Source organism: Aythya ferina (assembly GCF_964211825.1).
Source record: "Aythya ferina genome assembly, chromosome: 11".
Lineage (NCBI taxonomy): Eukaryota > Metazoa > Chordata > Aves > Anseriformes > Anatidae > Aythya > Aythya ferina.
This window is the reverse complement of record NC_140307.1, coordinates 8,193,412-8,206,138: the sequence shown is the minus strand read 5'-3', so window position 1 is coordinate 8,206,138 and position 12,727 is coordinate 8,193,412. Positions and strand designations below refer to the sequence as shown.

At 63.8% G+C, this 12,727-nt stretch overlaps 2 long non-coding RNA genes across 4 annotated transcripts in view; both read right to left on the bottom strand.

The window, feature by feature from the left end:
- Positions 1-4,350, bottom strand: part of LOC311442913 — a 32,031-nt gene extending 27,681 nt beyond the window's left edge. The window contains exons 1-2 of one of the 3 annotated variants that reach the window (XR_014696943.1): positions 4,165-4,350; positions 2,735-2,934 (exon numbers count right to left, since the gene is read on the bottom strand). This is a non-coding gene — a long non-coding RNA (uncharacterized lncRNA). The remainder of the gene's footprint in view (positions 1-2,734; positions 2,935-4,164) is intronic. The other 2 variants (XR_014696944.1, XR_014696945.1) reach the window with 2 other exon arrangements.
- A 6,520-nt stretch (positions 4,351-10,870) lies between these two features.
- On the bottom strand, positions 10,871-12,065 carry LOC311442813. The gene is made up of 3 exons (XR_014696887.1): positions 11,929-12,065; positions 11,755-11,789; positions 10,871-10,986 (listed from the first exon to the last, which is right to left on the bottom strand). It is a non-coding gene; the product is annotated as an uncharacterized lncRNA (long non-coding RNA).
- Positions 12,066-12,727: the final 662 nt, after the last annotated feature.

Below are 12,727 nucleotides of genomic sequence, written 5' to 3'. Positions count from 1 at the left end.
GTGGCTGTGGCAGGGCGACGGCGCCGCAGGGCCAGCACGAGCCCAGGTCCCCAGCACGTGGCCGGGAGAGCAGCGCCAGACCTCGCTTCTGCAAGCCAGGCTCTTGGCAAAGCATCCCCAGTGGGTAAGAAACACTGAAAAGCAGCAAAAAAAAGAACCCAGCGGGGCGGAGCGAGTCCTGGTGGCACCGCACCCATCTCACACCGCAGGTCCCCAGGGCTGCCAGGGGCTGGGAGTGGGACGGGGGTGACAAATTGCCCAGGTGCCGCGTGGCCAGACGCCAACACCTCCGCGCTCACACCTCAGAAAAGCTCCAAATTAGCACCTCGCACCCAAATTAGCACCTCGCGCCCGCGGAGCCGCTGCCTGTGCTCTGCAGACTCGGGCACAGCCAGGAGCAGGACGAGCCCCCGAAGCCACCGAGCTGTGCCCCTGGCTCTGCCCCTTCCCCGACGGCACGCACAAAGCCCGGGACGAGGGGCAGGTAAGCGCAGGCACCGTCCGCCTGCGTCAAGGGCGCACGGAGGGGGTGGGAGCCGAGGGAGACAAAAGAAAAGGAGAGAGCCAGGCCTGCAGCTTCACACCAGCCATCGCCAGGCGATTCCACAAAAATGCCCATTGATGGGATTTCATCCAGAACCGAGCGGCCGGGCTGACGCAGCCCTGCCTCCATTCACAGGCAGCCGGTTTGAGGGGCAGGCACCGAGCAGCCCCTTCCCTTCTCCACCTGCCCCCGGAGCCACCCCGGGTTGGGCTTGCTCGGCTACCTGCTACAGATCCCCTCACCTCGTGCCGGGAGCCCAGCCCGCTGCACGGGGGAGAAGTTTTGGGGAAAGAAGAGAAACAAAGAGAAGAGTTTGAGCACCCGACGTCCCGGGGCGTCGATCCCCCAGGGGAAACCCACAGCTGATGTTTTCCACTTACCCCCGAACCACGCACGCCGATCCTTTACGCTCCTGGCTCCCTCTGCCCATCCCCAGCACTGCCTGAAGAACAAAGACATCAGGGCCCAGCTCCAGAGACCTCACCCGCGCCTGGCCTGTGCCACATCCCACCAAAAAGGGAGAGCCGAGGGCGCCGGGTGGCCCCCTGGGGCCTGGGCTCTGCTCCCTGCCCACGGCATCGCCCCTGCCCCGCACGGGATGGGGCAGGGCAGCAGCAGGAGACCCCTCACCTCCTGGGGTGGGAGGAAGGATCCCGCTGACGCCAACAGCTACGCGAACAGGGCAAAGGCTCAGATGGAGGGGGACCCGTGGGGGCTGCCGGGGTGTTTCGGCTGAGGTCCCGCTCGCCAAAATCCACCCCTGGCCCTAAGGAGCTGAATCGGTGACCCCCTTCCACCAGGGCTTCAGAAAGGGCACAAAGCGAGGAGCTGGCACCGGGCTGCGAGGGACGAGAGGCGGTGGGGTTTGCACGAGGATGGGTGCACCCAGGGGGCTTTATCCGCATCCTCGCCCTCCACCCACGCGCACAAGCTGGCGAGGCTCCTGCCACCGTCCCCATCCTTCACTGCCAGCCTCAGCCTCCTTGTTCACCAGGACCCCGTGCCTCCCCCAGCCCTGCAGGCAGGGAGGGCGACAAGGCAGAATTCGGCACCAACAAAAATTCAACCACGGCTTCTCCCCGCTGGAAACCAAAGGCCAGAGCGCTCCGTCCCTGCCTCAACCCCATTTTGGGGGGGGGGGCTGCTGTGGGTTATGCCAACCAGCCCTACAGCCTGCCAAAACACCCGAAAAATCCACCCAGAACGAAGGGTCTGGGGGAGAAAAAAAAATCGAGGAGCCAAGGGAGGTTTCTGAACAACGGATCCAACAGCAAGGCGAAAAAGCTTGCCTCGATCCTTTGTAAGAGTTTGCATGTAGACACTGATTTCCACACTTCCATTTTATTTCGTAAAATTATATATATATGTATTTATATACACACACACAAACACATTTATTATATGCGTGTATATATATATAATTTTTTTTTCCCCTCCGATCCCCCTTTTTTTAAATTTTCACCTTTTGCAATTACAAAAGCCAGGGACAGAAATACCTCCTGGGCTCTGCCAGTGCAGAAACACTCCCACCAAACAGATTTTCTCTGCCACGCTGGTCGAGTGATTCCTCCTGAATTATATTCATTAGGAATTTGAATGTTTCTTTCCTCCATCCCCCACCAAATCATTACTCCGGAATAAATGCATTCATCTGCCACCTTGCTCGGTTCTCTCCTGCTTTGTTCGCTCTAGTTTTCAAGCATCTCCACCGAAACCGTTTGCACCTGACTCGATGCTATCATACGGAAAGGGGAGAGGGGGGGGGGGAAATAAATAGGAGAAGAATCGAGTGCCGCTCACAATATTGTGGAAATAATTGGAAAATTATTTCTTAAAAATAACCGCCATCAGAAAGGAGGGAAAGCACTACATTCCCTCCTCCCCACCTCCGATCTCTTCCACAATTTCTGGGGCTGCATTGAGCATACATATTCCAGATGGGCTGGGGAGAAGGAGGTTGGTTCTTAATGACACGTCTTTCGCTGCCTTTGGAATGAATGATTCATTCGGATCTCGCCGAGACTCGGTGCCACAGTTGAGTTACATTTCTAGAAAATCCGTATCTTTAATTCTGGCGCTGCGTGTGGGACCCAGCAAATCATGGAATTACTGCTGTAACTTCGGATTAGTAACGCTCTCTAAATGATAGTCTAATTCCAGGCCTTCATGCTTTTCAGCGTTCACACTCACACGGCCTTTTCCCTGGGAGGCTTCCTGCGGAATTAGCGCTGCCGTCGTCGTCTCTCTCTGCCCTTTTTAATTTCTCCAATGACTCCTCATTAGAATACATAATACCACCAGCTCCTCAGAACTTTTCTCTCTCGCGGTATAGCCCGATTCAGGCTCAGATCCTTTCTCCTTACTGCGGTTATGGCGACGCTTTGCCGGCCCTGGAAGGGTGCACAGGCAGATTTAGCTTTGCGGGCCTACGTGGCGTCTGACGCCATTCCCCCGTGCAAGGGCTGCTGGAAAACCTGCCTGGGGGCTGCGCGGGGCTCCCTCCTCTCGCCTCCCCGGGGGGCACGGGCGGCTCAGCCCCCCGACGCCGCCCTCGCCCCACGGCCGGGCACCCGCAGCCCACCTCTGCCAGCGGTGGGAGCGTGGCCACGGTGCCCCCGGCTCCCGCTGCGGCTCCCGGGGGGCAGAGACCCCGCAAGGAGCCCCCTGGAGCCGCGGGGAGAAACCTCCCCGGGGCTGTCACGGCCCACGGGGGCTCACGGCAGAGTGGGGACCATCCCCGTAGGATGTGAGCAGCAGGCGAGGGGCTGGCGGCGATGCCCCGTGCGGACCCCAGGGTGCTGGGGGGGCCTTGGGGACCCCAACCCCGGCCGAGGGCGCTCGCCCCACACCGGCTGGGAAAACGTGCTGGGGAGGCTCGGCGGAGAGCGCGGTGCTTTGTGTCGCCATGGGAACGGAATGCAGATTTGCCAATTGCTTTTTTTTTTTCTTCTTCTTCTTCTTTCTTTCTTTTTTTTTTTTTTTTTTTTTTTTTTTATTATTTGCCAGACATTGTAATACATATTATGTTTCAACTTCTCCGGGCTCGCAGCGGAGGTGAGGGAGGCTTTGTGCCTGCCGACTGCTCAGCTCCCTGGGAAGCTGCGGGGCCGGCGGCCGCACACCAGGAGGGGTGCACCCAGCAGCGGGACCCCTGCCCTTCCCCGGGGACCCCCCCCTCCCCGGGGACCCCCCAGCCACGGACAAAAGCGAGAGCCGACGCGTGGGGGGAGAGCGATCGCATGATGAGCGAGCTGACCTTCCAAAAGGGAGGCCAGAACCAAGCCAAAAAAAAAAAAAGAGAGAGAGAGAAGAGAGACAGGGAAAAAGAGAGAAGAAAAATATCCCAAAACTGGGGGGGGTTTTGAGGTCGGACCCGCAGGGTGGGGACGGGGGAGGCTTTGTTAGGAGAGGCGCCCGGGGCGCTTGCCCCCTCCAGCCTCCCAGCCCCGCACCCAGCGCCTGCCCGGAGCCGGGAGCGGGTTTTTTAGGGCTGCCTCCCGGTGTGTCGAGCCCCGAAACGCTGCGGGCATGTGCGCGGGGCTCGCCCGCCTCTCCCGGCCCTCCCGTCCCGGTGCCCGGAGCCCCCGGGAGCGCCCCGACGGGGCGGGCGCGGCGCTTACCTGGAGCCCCGAGGTGGCGGGGCCGCGATTCGCCTCTGCTCCGGGCTCCAGCGGCGCCGGTCCTGCTGCAGCCTCTTCCCCGGGGGCGAGCAGGTTTGGAAGTCATTTCTACTTTCGGTTATCTAGCTTTATGATGGCTCCACAACACTCATACAGCTAGATAACCAAAGACAGAAACATCCCTCCGGCGGGGCTGCCGTCGGCTGCGGGGAGAGGGCACACGGCGTGGGGAGGGGGGGGGAGAGGGAGAGCGGCCGGGATCTGCCGGCGGGGAGCCAGAGGGGGAGAGAGAAGGGGGGAAAAAAGAGAAAAAAAAAATAAAAATGATAAATACGAGGAGCGGAGGAGACGGAGCCGCGCTGCGGGAGCGAGCAAGGCACCGTGAGGGGCTGCGGGGAGCCGAGGCGAGCTGTGCCGAGCCAAGGCGAGCCGGGCAGAGCTGAGCCGAGACGGGCAGAGCCGAGCCGAGCCCCGCGCGGTCCCGACCCGGGCAGCAGCAGCGCTCCCGATCCCGCTCCCGCTCCCGCCCCGCCGCCCAACTTCTACTCCCCTCGCATGGTAATCGCCCCCTTTGGGAAGTGACGTCACGCCCCCCCCAGCCAATCGGCGGCCCCGCATTTAAATCCGCGCCCCCTTTTCCCGCGTTTTGGCGCCCCGGCCCCGGCCGAGCCCCCGCTGCTGGACGGGGCGGGCGGGACGGGGCGGGCGCGGCTCGGCTCGGCTCGGCTCGGCTCGGAGCAGCTCGGCTCGGAGCAGCACGCCCCCAGCTGCACCCTCCTCCCGCGGCGCCCCGGCACCCGCCTGCCCCCCACCCGCCGTGCTTCGCCTCCCCGCCCGTGCTGCAGGAGCCGCGTTGTGGGGTCCCCCCCCCGGCCCTACAGAACCCCCTTCGGCATCAAAGAGGGGGCACGGGCGGGCAGCACCCCCGGCACGGCACAGCACGGCACGGCACGGAGGACCCACCTGCAGCTAACTTCCCTCTCCTTGTCCTTCGCCCTCCCTTTCCCCTTTCCCCGGCCTTTCCCTTTTTCCCCTCCCTTCCTTTCCCCGTACGTTTTCCTTCCCTTTTTCCCTCCCTTTTCCTGCTGCCTTTCCCCGGTCCCAGCACGCCGTTGCCCCCCCTCGCGTCCCTCACAACCTCTCCTCCTGCAGCAGCGCCCGCCCCGTCCGGCCTCTGCACCTGGCCGGGCGTCGGGGCGGCCCGGACAGCGCCTTCCCCGCAGCCAAATCGGCCGAGGAGCAGCCGGGCCGGGGATACGCCTGCGATCCCGCCCGGGTCCTCTCGACACCCCTTTCTTTACACCCCCCCCCGCCCCCGTTTTAATTATTTCCCCTCTAGGTTTTGCTCTTCCCCTCGCCGGCTCTTAGCGCGCTGTGCGTGCAGCGACGAACGCGGCGCACACAAATCCAACAGCAGCAATAAGGATAATAAAATGCCGGGAGGTAAATGTGATTATCTGGGATGCTTATCTGACCTGCCCCGCAAAAAAAAAAAAAAAAAAAAATAAAATAAAATAAAATAAAAACTGTAATCCGTCGCCGCTCCTAAACGTTGCTTTCCCTTAAATCTGAGGTTTAGCTAAAATGGGACCTGCTGCGAAACGGGGGAGCCGCGGAACGAAGCGATCGCTGCGGGAGCAGCCGCGGCTGAGCGCAGCCTGCCGGTCCCGGCAGCTCCGGCTCTCGGCGAGCTCCGCTCGGCTTCTTTATTTCTCCCTCTCCTCGCTTCCCCCTCCCCGCCTTTCCTTTGAAAAAAAAAAATAATAATAATAAAAATAATAAAAAATAAAAATACGGGAGCTCAATTAGGCTAAAAGCTCCAGGCTCAGCCCTGCCAGCCCCTCCGCGCTCCCGGCGCACAGCCGAGCCGAGCCGCCCTGCCTGGCTCCCGGCTGCCTTCCTCCTCCTCCCTAACGAGAAACGGGCCCGGGGGTGCCCCGGGCACCCCGACGGGGCTGCGGCGGGTGGGGAGAAATCTTTGCTCCTTCCCCAGCCCCTCGGTGCCATCCCCGCGGCCCCGAGCCGCTCGGGAGGGGGCTCGGCTGAGGTTATTCTAATCTGCCCTGGAGAGAGAGGAAAAAAAAATAAAATAAAAAAAAATAAAAATCGCTACAAATCGGATCTCCTTAATTTTCCGGCTGTGGATTTGCCCCTAATTTATTGCTGCCGCCGTTACGGTGATTGCTGCCCGCGCGTTCCCCGGCCGGGGCGGGGGAAGGTGCCCACCGGCCCCGCTCCCCGGGGCTGCCCCTCGGTGGCGGCGATACCGAGCGGTGCCCGCAGCCCGGTGCCCACGGAAGGGGCTCTCCCGGGCCACGGCCCGGCCTCAGTTTCCCCCCGGGGGTGTCCCCGTTATCCCCCGACCGCGGGGAGCACCGGGGGGCTGCCGGCGGCGGCGGCGATGCGGCCCCGCTCCGGTCCCGGTCCCCCTGCTGGGGTACCGGGAGCGGGCCCCCCTTTCTCCGCCGGGTAAGGGAAGGGATTTCTCTCCGCAGAAATAAATCCCGGGATTCTTCCCTGCTGCTTTTCGGCAACGCTTTGCTCGGCTCCGAGCCCCCGGCCTCGACCCGCTCCGTGCAGGCGGAGGCCCGGCACCTAGGAGAAAAATGCTGCTGGCCTTTGGGGGATTATTTTCCTATCGCTTGGGCGTTGGTTTATATTTTTTATTTTATTATTCTTATTCTTATTTTTATTATTATTTGGGGCGCAGTTTAAGCAGGACGCGTACAAAATGGCTCCTTGGCACATCGCAAAGCACCGGCGAGCAGAGCGGGGAGCGAGCGGGGGGCTCCGGAGGCCGCAGCGGGCAGAGCCCGGAGGCAGCCAGCGCCCGGCCTCACCTGGGGGACCGGGAGGATCGGGGGGGGGGACGACACCGGGATGGGGGACACCGGGGGCTGCCCTTCCCTGCACTCACAGGCAGAACAACGGGGGAAAACGATCCCCCGGGCTGCGGCCCGGTTTAGCCGAGAAGGACGGTGAAAAAAAAAATAATAATAATAAATAAAAAGAAGAAATTATTAAAAAAAAAAAGCGGGGAGGTGTCCCAAAAGGCCCGGCCGAGGTTCTGCCTCCCCGACGGGGCGGGGCGGGCGAGGCTCTGGCCATGGTGCTGCAGCCGCCGCCGCTCCGCGCCCGCGGAGCCTCCGCGCAAATCCCCCCCGGGCGTTGGGGAAGGCGGCCCCGGAGCCCCCCGCTTTTTGTAGGGCTCCCCCCGGGGCAGGGGGCCCCGGGAGCGGTCGGTGCTCCCCTTCCCGCAGCCGGGCAGCCCGGCCCCGCCGGCCGCCCCTCGGAGGAGCCCCGTTGGCCGTGCTGTCCGGCTGTCGGGCGGCCCCGCCGTGCCTGAAGGCGCTCGCCCTGCCCCGAGCCCCGCTGCCTTCCCCTCTTCACGCCCTGCGCGTCTGACGTCACTTTTCTTTAATTAGGAGAAGTTATTTTTAGCCAACCTAGAGTAACCCCCCGCGCCTCGCCGCCCCGAGCTGCATCTCCTCCTAATTGTGTGTGTTTGCTTTTTTTTTTTTTTTTTCCCTTTTTTTTTTTTCCCCCCTTTTCCTCCCACAACCGGGGCTTCGCCAACTTTACGCACAAGCGGCGGCTCCCGACGGGCGTTGAGGAAACGTGTTGCTTTGTTTAGCAATTAAAAGCCACGTCTAAACGAGCTCCGGCTCTGAAAAGGCTCCGCCGCAGCGGCCCGGCCCCCGGCTGCTCTTTCCTCCGGCTCCCGGGGCCGGGACGAGGCCGGGAAGGGGCCGGGGTCCCGACCCCCTCCTGGCCCGGTGGGGCCGGGCACGTCGAAGGGGGGGGTATCCGGGCAGGTGCAGGCTCCCAGGGCACCTGCACCGCTCCCGCTCGGGTTTCCTTAAGGCTGAGGCCTAAAATGCGTTTCACTTCCAGGGAGACACGGGAAAAAAAAAATAAATAAATAAAAAAGCCGAGGAAATAAGAGTCCGCGGGGAAGGGAGAGCAGAAGGGGAGAATGCATAGGGGAAAAAAAAAAAAATGAAGTAAAGGAGAATTGAAGAAAAATAAAAAAGCGAAAGAAAAAATACGAAAAATAAAAGGAAAAAAAAAATAAAAGGGAGAAAATAAAGCGGAGATGCAGAGAGAAGCGAATGCGAAACAAAAAAAGCCTCCAGCTGCTGGCAGACCGCAGCACGGGCAGCGGCGGCCCCGGGGCCGCTCTATCCGAGCAGGGGAGCGGGGAGCCCGGTGCCCCGGTGCCCCCCCGGTCCCCCCCTCTCGCAAAGCGAGGCCCCGCGGCAGCCCCCGCTGTGCCCGGAGGAGAAATTGGGGGAGCCGGGGACTGCCCCCGGGGCCTAAACGCTGGCTGTGCCGGCGGGCTCGGCCCCGTTCAGGCGTGTTTTGGCCGGCGCCCACCCCTCCGGCCGGCGAGCGGGGACATTTGGGGACAATTCGGCCGCCGCCGGCACCGCTCGGCCCCGGCTCCCCGCCGCCCCGTCGGGGCACAGCCCGCCCCGTCGGGCTGCCCGGTCCCGGCCGGCCGGGGAGAGGTTGCCCGGAGCCAACTCGCCCCCGGCAGCCAAAGGTCGCCCCGTGGCCGTTCTCCCCCGCTGGCCTCCCCCCTGGGCCTCCCCCCCCGGGCCACCGCCGCTCGCCGCGGGCTGCTCAGCCCCGACGGGGGGGTCCGGGCCGGGGCAGGGAGCGGCGGGGGGCGGCTCTGTCCCCCGGGAGAGCCTCGCAACTTCCCCGCGGGGACCGGCCCAACTTCAGCTCCCCCTCCCCACCTCCCTTCCATCCTCCCCCCCCCCACCAGCAGCCTCCTCCCGGGGCCACGTCCCCCCCCCTTTCACCCCCCTCGCCCTCCAGCCCCCCGGGGGACACCCGATGGCGGCGGCGACGCCCGGCCGCGACACTCACGCTTGCAGCCGGGGCGAGGGCAGCGGCGGCCGTCCCTGGACGAAACGGGCGGCGTTGGGGATGGATTTGGGCTGCGGGGGGGGTGAGGACGAAGAACGACGGACCCCCCCCAGCCCCTCCCCGGGCGGGCAGGCGGGCGGAGGGGCGGGCAGGGCTGCCCCGGGGCGAGCAGCGACCCCCGCGGCCGCCGTCCCCTGGGGGTGGCCGGGCACGGAGCGTTTGGGGCGGCTGCTGCCGGGCTCCCCCCGCCGTCCTCCCGGCGGCTGCCGGTGCCGGTTGTGGCTGCTGGCCGGGAGCTGCCGCCGGCGGCAGGCTCTGCCCGCACTGACGTCAGCCCGGCAGCCTCCGATTCACTCCAACCATGGCGGAGAGGAGGAGGAGGAGGAGGAGGAGGAGGAGGAGGAGGAGGGAGGAGGAGGAGGGAAGGGGGGAGGGGAGGAGGCGGGGGAAAGGAGGGGGAGAGGAGGAGGACGGGAGGAAGGCGGCGGCGGCGGGGGTTGCTTGCTGCCGGGCTCTGCCCAGCACAGCCCGCAGCCCCTCCAACTCACCCCCTAATTACCCCCCGAGGATGGGGCTGCGAGGGGCAGAGGGGCCGCTCCCCCCATCCACCCCCCTATGTCCCCCCCCAACACCCCCCGGCGAGCTGCCCACCCCCTCGGGGCCACCTCGTCCCGCTGCGGGGTTGCCGCCTCCCCCCTGCCCTGCCCGGCCGGGGGCCTCCCCTCTGCCACCCCCCAGCGGGGCACGAAGCCCCCCGGGGCCCCCTCGGGGTGTCGCTCCCCCGGTCCCCTTAGGAGGCCAGCAGAAAGGGGCCGCGGCCGCCCCGCTGCCTGCGCTGCCCCCGGGCTTTTTTGGCACGGCCCGGCCCGGCCCGGCCCCGTTACCGCACCGCTGTCCAAGTGCTGAAAGTCCGCACGGCTCCCCGCAGCGGGGCGGCTCGGCACGGCTCGGCACGGCTTGGCACGGCTTGGCAGGGCTTGGTAGGGCTCGACAGGGCTCGGCAGGGCTTGGTAGGGCTTGGCAGGGCATGGCACGGCTCGGCACGGCTCGGCACGGCTCGGCTCGGCACTGCAGCCGTCGGGCAGAGCAGCACCTCGGGCTTTTCCCCGGTGGTAGCGGGGGGAGAGAAAAAGGCTGAGAGTCCCTCCCGTGCCGAGCCGAGCCGAGCCGTGCTATCCAGCCCCGACGGCCAGGCCGAGCCGGGCGATGTCTCGCCCCGCCGGTAGCCCGCCGGCAGGCGGAGGCGAGCTGGCAGCCGTCCGGCACGGCAGGTGCCGCCTGCGCTCCTCTCCTCCTTCCTTCTCCTCCTTCCTCTTCCTCCTTCCATATTTCCCTGGCTTAATTCCCCTTTTTATATAATTACACCCGTAGCGCCTCGCCTGCAGCCTCTGCAGCGAGGAAAAAAATATAGAATAAAACCAAAAAATAAAATAAAATAACCCACCCTCCTGGCACACCTTTACTTCGCTTCCGACCTTTTTTTATTATTTCTATTTTATTTTTTTTTTCCTCGTCTTCCTTCCTGCGGTTAACCCAACCCGCTTGCTATTTTTTTTATCTGCGATTCTCCCAAAGCAATGCCCCGGACCGGCTTTGGGGAGCCTCTCGCCGCCCTGGTGAGCACGCAGCCAGCCCCGGACGGGTTTTCTCTGTAGGAAAAAATAAACCGATCGAGACCGAGGGGTCTGGAAGAGCCGAACTCGCCGCCTCGCCTTTACATTGGGGTTTTTAAATTTCCCCGTTATTTTCCTTTTTTTTTTTTTTGCGTCTGCGAGTTGCCACGAAAGGAAATATAACCCCAAACGCCACCGCCAGCAGAAACCGGAGCTCGTTGCCAAATTCCGTAGTATTTTATTTTAAAAGCAATTAAGTAACACCATAAAAAGCGTCTTCTCCTCTTCCCGGGGAGTGTAAGAAATCCTTTTGCTCACCCAGAGTCGAAACCTAATGGCATTGTCGTTAAACACGAAAAGGAGAATATTAAGAAATTGCAACACTCCCTCCAGAGCGCTCCCCCCCTCCCCAGTTTATTTGCCCTAATAATTAATTCACAAGAGCTTAACTTCGGTGTAACCCTGGCGGTCTTTTCATTAAAAAATCCCCGCGTTTCCTATTGAATTAGCTCTGCTCCATTGTCGCTGAAATGAAGACGCCAAACCAACTTTTACCCTGAGCATTTTCTCACCAGCCCAAAGAAAAGTCTCTCTCCTTTTTCTTTTCTCCGATTTTTTTTTTTTCTTTAATTCAAGCACCCAGGCGATGGACGTGTCCTGCAATTTAACTACTTTCAAATTCTTTGTTCGGGTCCCACTGGGGCTCTATTGTCACCCTATTGAGAGAGCTTATTGCCAAGTCAAGCCTGAGTGAATTGAGACACGCACGGGAGGAGCCCGGGGCTGGGAGCGGGCTCCGGGGGCTGCTCCACCCGGGGGACCCCGGCCCGGCCCCGACGGATGGGGCAGGGTGCGGGGCACGGGCTGCCCGCGACCCCCGGGACCACCGCCACCGCCTGTCCCCCCGCCGCCTCCAACCTCCCCCGGCCCTAAAACCGAGCCCGCAGCCCCTCCAGGGCCCTGCCCCGGGATGGGGAAGGGGACGGGGATGGGGCAGGCCCGGCTGTGCCCCCCCCTTTGCTCCCCAACCCCCGGTTCCTGCGCGCCCCCGCAGCGCCGGCACCGCCCGTGCCCGCAGCTCCGGGCGGAGGGGACTTACCTCGGGTGCCAGCCTCCTCCCCCGCCGGCTCGCCCCTAGTCCCAGAAAAAAAAATAAAATAAAATCAAAATAAAAGGGGTTTGGGGGGGTCTTCCTCCCCTGCCGGCCCCCCCCCCGGCCCCTCGGCTCGGTGCCGGCTGCCGGCCGCTTCCCCTCGCCCTCGCCCTCGCTCACTTTCGGAGCTCCGGGGCTGGTCTCCCGAGCAGCAAAAAGAGGGGGCTGCTTTTCTTTTCCCTTCTCCTGCCCCCCTCCCGCTCCCCCCCCACCCCCCCCCAGGCTGGCAAGGGGGGTGCGAGCTGCGGGTTAGTGTGGTGTCAGGAGAAAAGGCGCCGGCAGCGCGGTGCTGGGCACGGATTCCCACGTAAGCCCGTACGTCACCTATCAAATGCCCATTTCTCGGCTCCTGGAGAGGCGGCACGAGCCCCCCTCTGCCCGGGGAGAGGCTGCACGCCCCCAAAGCCGGCTGCCTCCTCCCGCAGCCCCCCCACACCCAACCCCCGAACCGGGGGGCGAAGGCAGAACCGGGGGGTGCCCGGAGGCAGCGGCCGCTTCTCGCCTCCCTCTCCTAGAAAAACGTGTAGCCCCGCTCTGTGCCCCATAAAAAAAAAACCAAACACCCTCCCGGAGCCCTCCTCACCCCCCCCAGTTGCCCCTCTCCGGAGGGGTCCCGCACCGGCCGCCCCCCCCGACGTGGCGTTCCCCCGGGGCCGTGCCCCGGCGACTGGCGAAGCCCTTGACCCCTGGCCCCGCCGGCTGGGGGGCAATGGGGTTAAACAAAGTCCCGCCGCCGCCCCATTGTCCGGCCCGCAGCCCCCAGCCCCGCCGGCGGCAGCTCCGTGCCCGGCCCCGACGGGGCGCGCAGGGCTGCGGGCTTCCGACAGGCAGACAAAGGGCCCGGGGGGGGGGGCACCCCCCTGCCGCCCTGCCCCGGCTTGTGCCTGCAGCCCCCCCGGCCCCAGCCCCGGGGAAATTC